Source organism: Neoarius graeffei, chromosome 1 (assembly GCF_027579695.1).
Source record: "Neoarius graeffei isolate fNeoGra1 chromosome 1, fNeoGra1.pri, whole genome shotgun sequence".
In the NCBI taxonomy this organism is placed as follows: Eukaryota; Metazoa; Chordata; class Actinopteri; order Siluriformes; family Ariidae; genus Neoarius; species Neoarius graeffei.
The window spans coordinates 84,406,659-84,413,553 of record NC_083569.1 but is presented as its reverse complement, the minus strand read 5'-3'; the positions used below and the strand labels follow the sequence as shown (position 1 = coordinate 84,413,553).

The following is a 6,895-nucleotide window of genomic DNA, read 5'->3' as shown; positions in this document are numbered from 1 at the left end:
TAATTATTTATTTAATAAAACACAAACTGTGTTGTCCTTATATAAACACGCTGATGTGTTAAATATGTGTTGTTTTTAACACATCTCTTTTGAGAGTGTATTGACCTACAGTCATTTTAACATTACTGTACAGACATGGAAAGTAAATGGGATCAGGTGCATGCCCTCCTGACAGAAGGCACATACCCCTCGGGGTATGGAAAAAGTCAGAGGCAAAACCTGAGGAGATATGCCTCCAAATTCAGAGTAAGGGGTTAGTATCACAAGTCTATGATGCATGTTATTTAGAATACTGTATGTGGCGATAACGCATTATTAAAGTAATGTATCATTAACAGAAAAAGATCTCTGGTTTGGTAATAAGAAGGTGGTGAAAAAGAGGGAGGAAGCCAGGAGACTTTTCATGGAGTTCCATTCCTCCACCATGGGAGGTCATACTGGCATCCTTAAAACATGGGCAGCAATCTCTTCCAGGTTCTACTGGACCGGGATGTCTGTAGACATAAAAAATTGGGTATGTTTTTTTTAATGTTTTTTTGTTTGTTTGTTTGTTTAATATAAACTGACTGTCACACACAAATAATGTTAATAATGTAGTTTATATATTTTCAAGATCTTAGAATGTGACAGATGCCAAAAGGTTGGAAAACCATTGACTGCAGTGGGGGAGTTGCAGCCGATAAAGGTAAATACATATTAATACTCGTGCAAAACTATACAGTAGGTAACAATAGTGTGAAATCACATTCTCCCTATGTCCTTATGGGAGGTGAACAGTTTAGTGTTATGGTTATCTTTATATTACTTTTTTTTAGGTCTCTGGCGTGTGGGATTTGATTGGGATCGACCTTACTGGACCACTTCCCAAAACTGTCAATGGCTTTCAATACATTTTGACAGCTACTGATTTTTTTTCCAAGTGGGTGGAAGCTTTTCCACTCAAGTCCAAATCAGCTGCAGAAGTTGCAAGATTTATTCACGTTTTCATAAAGTTAATAAATATATTTTGCCACACTTTTTCTTTGTATTTGTTTTAGTGAAGGAACTCTGGGCGGCTAAAGACCGCGGCAAAGTTGAAGTAGTTGTTGGACCATATTCACTGTACTGTAATAATTTGCTACCACCCTGAACACAGAGGAAGCAGATATTTATGGGGATTTGATATCTATAATAATGTGCTACCACCTAAAAGATGGAGGGAAGCAGATATTTATAGGGGTTTGATGTCTATAATAATTTGCTACCACCCTGAACACAGAGGAAGCAGATATTTATGGGGATTTGAAATCTATAATAATGTGCTACCACCTAAAAGATGGAGGGAAGCAGATATTTATAGGGGTTTGATGTCTATAATAATTTGCTACCACCCTGAACACAGAGGGAAGAAGATATTTATGGGGATTTGATATCTATAATAATGTGCTACCACCTAAAAGATGGAGGGAAGCAGATATTTATAGGGGTTATATGTCTATAATAATTTGCTACCACCCTCAACACAGAGGAAGCAGATATTTATGGGGATTTGATATCTATAATGTGCTACCACCTAAAAGATGGAGGGAAGCAGATATTTATAGGGGTTTGATGTCTATAATAATTTGCTACCACCCTGAACACAGAGGAAGCAGATATTTATGGGGATTTGATATCTATAATAATGTGCTACCACCTAAAAGATGGAGGGAAGGAGATATTTATAGGGGTTATATGTCTATAATAATTTGCTACCACCCTCAACACAGAGGAAGCAGATATTTATGGGGATTTGATATCTATAATAATGTGCTACCACCTAAAAGATGGAGGGAAGCAGATATTTATAGGGGTTTGATGTCTATAATAATTTGCTACCACCCTGAACACAGAGGGAAGAAGACATATGTGCTGGTAGGATATTTTCACAAGGTAGGACAAAATATCAGATACAGCTATAAATTTCCGCTACAGGTAGGAAGAAATTATAGGTAGGAAGAAATTTCAGATACAGCTATAAATTTCCGCTACGGGTAGGAAGAAATTATAGGTAGGAAGAAATTTCAGAACACCGGCGCCAGGAACAGTTTACTAAGGGGGCAATTAGAAATCGCAAGGGGGCAAATATTTTTCATATATAGTGTGTGTAGTAGTGATGGCGGTCTGACAACGTGTTTCAAACAATTAACTGCGCCAACCACAAAACCACGGCCCCGAAGGTTGCTTTAGTCCGGGAAAATCATGTGACATATTACCAGGGCAGTTGCGCTTTATCAGCCCCCGTGCCCACCTGTTACCCCTCCCCTCCGATTTTCTCACAGACACGCGGTACAACCGGAAAGATGCCAAACATAAAACAACACACACAAACCTACAGGCAAGTCCTTTAAATTTAAAATACATACAAATAGCTCCGCGGCATGAAAACAAAACGTCAATGCAAGTCTAAGGTACTTGGCTCGGCGGCCAAAATCATAAAAAAATCAACAGACCCCGCGGCTGCACCAGTAATAGCCTTCCTGACTCGCACCGAGTTAACGCTAACCACTTAATCCGCGATCCCAGTTTAGGCGTGTAGGGGACTAAACACTCTGAAGTGATGAATTTTCACCCCCGCTGCATGGGGGGTGACGTCAACGACACATATTCTTACGCTATTTGCGCACAAAGCGGACCATATATGAACACATACACCAACATAAACGGAGATAAACTTAGCCTACAAAGAAAGAAAATGGATTCACAATGTTGAGATTGAATTCGTTTAATTCGGAAGGGGAAAGACTACTCCCGTAAACTGACTGCATATTACAGGATATTGCAGAGACAGTGCACTTTTAAGTGTAGACTACATGTAAAACCCCCGCCCGCACGACCCCGCCCCTTGTCCTTATCACAGGTCTGTGTGTGCGCGGCTGTGTCAGCATTTAACACACACACCCACAATAACTAGTCCCCAGTAGTTAGGATTGATACATATGTCTAAAACAGGGTTAATATTAAATTCAGGCTTTTTGAAATAATCCTACCTTAATACAGTTGAATTCTACGATTGCAACGTAAGAATCATAACCAATCAGATTTGTCCTACCGTGCCAGTTTTAGTAGTGATTTATGTGAAATGTATTTTTGTGCAATGCGCAACCACTTAATATTTCGTATTTGAAAATGCAAATTATTAATACGTCTATAATACATATTTTCATAACAAAACAAGTGATCTGAGTCTCCGTTGAGGGGGCGGGGCTGTAGCCACGAGGGGGCGACGCCCCCTTTCGCCCCCCCATGGCGCCGGGCCTGGTGATACGCCCCTGAATCCACAACGGTATCTTCCAAGTTTGTAATCCTTTGTTCCTGCGTCAGTCTTCGGAGTAATTTTCGACTAATGTTGTGGCCAGTTTTTACCAAACATTTCCTGGGCCACGTGAGGCAGAGTGTGAGGTTGTTTAGACGCGCATTCCAAAGTGAGCACACACGGAGAGTGAAATAAAACGAGATGTTGTTCCATTTATTTTCCACAGTCCGGTTGACTTTCAATGAATCCAACAAACAAGGTAAAAAAAAAGGTATAAACTAAGAGGGTACGCTATGCGGTCTAAAACTGTGTCCTACTCACACTGTCAGTGCACCAATTAAATCTGTGCGCCACCAATGCGCGTCGGAGGGAGGGGTTTCACAGTACCGCCCACATCACAGGTGCATTGGGCCAGACAGAGGGTGTTTAGGTCCAGGTAAGTATAAGAGGTAAGTACAGGGGCGCAGATACGTTTTTTTGAACTGGGGGGGACAAAGCTGCCAGCAAACCAACCCCACCCCCAACATGTGTTGTGCGAGGAATATACTCTGATGCCCTCAGGGAAATCCAAAGTTTACACATTATCATCACGCACAGAAATTGCAAAACTAGTTTTAAAACCGCTAAGTTCCAACTGTTAAACATAGCGAGAGGCTGGGCTACGTGTGTGTGAAGTGTAAACCAGTGCATCCTGACTTTCTAACTATGCCTGTGTGTTGCGTGAGCGGCAATCAGTCAACAACTCTTCGCAAAGTTTCCTTATGAAACAATATGCTCGCTGAAATTATGGCAGGGAACGCCAGATTAAACATTAAAACTGCCTTCTGAGCACTGTATCTACAGGCTACCACCGAAAGAAGGAGGCTACCAGACAGGCATCTCTACTCCGTACGATTTTACTTTCACTACGACATTACTTTGAACAGACTATCAAAAAATTGCAAGGTGATATGATAAAGTAAGGCACAGTTTACTTACAGTCGTTGTTTTTTGAAAAAACGATGCAATCGTTTTCTGCCTTTTCGGTTTGGCACCCTTCATCATGCCGTGTTGGGGTCCTGAACTAGGAGCTGTCCCCGATATGCCTGTCAAACTTGTTGTGGGTAACCATAGCAACCAAGCTCGAGCTTGCAACCTGTGCAGTCTGCGCAGCTCAACCAACCGAATATCAGTCTTTGTTTTGTTTTATGTGAGTTGTCGCAATTATGTATGTACAGATGTGCACCTCAGTAAACCTAATGGTAATTAGTCTTTTGATTTTTCCGTGAGGTTTGCCTTTAGGGTGACCACCGACATGAGTCTGTAAGTTAGGACACTTGTGTCCAAAAGTGAGGACAAAGGCCCTAAAGTTAGGACACCGTCGCGTTACGGGGGGTAAGAAAAACTTATAAAAAAACGTATGAAGTCAGTATATATTTATTAACTTGGAACACCTATCAAAAAGAGAAATGTGGAAAATGATGGTCAAGACCATGTCAACAAGAAACAAAACATCACTGTAAAGTCACTGTAAAGAGTTGTGTCCATCTATAGACACTGAAAAAACAGTCTTTGCCATGCCATAGGCCAACATATTTATTCACTTGAAAATGACCATCAAAAAGAAAAAAAAAATGAAAAATCGAAAAATGAGTCAAGAAACATGTAGGCCTACTGTCATTTAGCCTACTATACTGGCCTTGGCTTATCCACAGGAACTAAACTAAAAACAAAACATTGTTGTGTTCATTTATGCTCATCCAAAAAAATATCAAAAAGAAAAACATGAAAAATGACAGTCAACCATGTCATTTACATTTGGCCTATAACCTTACCTGTCAACTTTTGCAGAGCAGTCTAAACTCCTGTACGAGTGATGGTGTTTAATGGTGTGGAACAATAAAGTCAGCTCAGCAGAGGCGTTGCCAGGATGTCATGCTTGGGTGGGCGTTTGGTTTATTTGGGGGGGGCAACAAATTACATTTCTTATTGTAGTGTATGTGTATGTATGTGTGTATAAGTCCCCCATTTTCGTGATCAGACGTGTTTCCCATGATTAATAGCGCATTCAGACGGGTATGAGCAAATTAATAGGACAAAGATTTCCTAAATGATAGTTGCTGGTGATTGGTTGAAGCAAAGTGGATAAAATAACATAATGGTGGGAAATCTGCACTGCTTGGAAGAGGTTTTGTTTATTGCTCTTCTGACATTTGCTACTTTTTATCATCATCGTCCTCACCATCATCATCTGCTTGACCCCAGGGAGTTGGGTAACCCCACTGGGCTCTGAATCTGCTACAAATCCAGTAATGCAATTTGAACTATAAGATGTTTTGATTGAACTAGGTTTTGATTCCAGTAATTATCACCTACTAATGCTTCCAATTTCACAAATGGCCATTTTTAGTTCTTTACAAGAACAAAAATATTTTGAAACTCTATTTTGCGTAATAATTTGGAACAGTCCATTTTTAGTTTTTTTTTTATTTAAAAAAATACAGTTAGCATTGGAAGGTTCGTTCAAAAACAGTTGATTTGTACACTGACGGTTGATGACTTGAAAATTAGGACGATTGTCATTTCTATTGACTCTTCAGGAAAATCAGTGAAAAAAGTCATTTGCATAATAATTTGGAATGTAGTGTATAAGTTGAGATCCATACTCACACATAAACATTCAGAGGGTCAAACATGAAAAAAACAGACACATGAAAAAAAGGTTGGGCTTCATTATGCACCATATCTGCATCTAGTGATAAAAGGAAAGGACCTGTCATTACATGGACTTGTGTGATTAATAGAAGCAATGGAACATTTTTATATCAATATTTTTTCCCTTTTTTATGAATACAAACAGAACTTATAGGCTGCAATATAGGTGTATTAAAGAACTACCCCTACTAGAGAACAAGAATAGTGGAAAATTGCTCTCAGTCTAGTTAGATAAGTGATCAGTTTCTAGTGTATAACCTGGAATATCTACAGTATTAGTCTGCGGTTAGATTTGGAAAATTCTAAAACAAATTAATTTATCCCCTCCTAGAATTTATCAGAATTTATCCCCTCCTAGAACTGCCACCTTATTGTGGTGGAGGGGTTTGTGTGCTTGAATGATCCTAGGAGCTATGTTGTCGGGGGCATTATGCCCCTGGTAGGGTTTCCCAAGGCAGACAGGTCCTAGGTGACAGGCCAGACCAAGAGCAGTTCACCAAAAACCCCCTATGGAGAAAAAATCGAGGACCGTGACGTCGCCCGGTAGGACGCAGCCGGGGCCCCACCCTGGAGCCAGGCTCGGGGTTGGGGCTCGTATGCGAGCGCTTGGTGGCCGGGCCTTTGCCCATGGGGCCCGGCCGGGCTCAGCCCGAAGAGGTGACGTGGGCCCAACCTCCTGTGGGTTCACCACCCACAGAGGTAGCAGTAGGGGTTTGGTGCAGTGTGGATTGGGTGGCAGTCGAAGGCAGGGGCCTCGACGACCTGATCCCCGGACACAGCGGCTGGCTGTTGGGACATGGAATGTCACTTCGCTGGGGGGAAGGAGCCTGAGCTTGTGCGGGAGGTTGAGAGGTACCGGCTAGAGATAGTCGGGCTCACCTCCACGCATAGCTTGGGCTCTGGAACCCAGCTCCTCGAGAGGGGCTG

General features: G+C 41.5%; 1 long non-coding RNA gene across 1 annotated transcript; it reads left to right on the top strand.

The window, feature by feature from the left end:
• The first annotated feature begins 429 nt into the window (after positions 1-429).
• Positions 430-1,007, top strand: LOC132889195 (uncharacterized). Its single transcript, XR_009655017.1, has 3 exons — positions 430-514; positions 614-685; positions 816-1,007. It is a non-coding gene; the product is annotated as an uncharacterized LOC132889195 (long non-coding RNA).
• Positions 1,008-6,895: the final 5,888 nt, after the last annotated feature.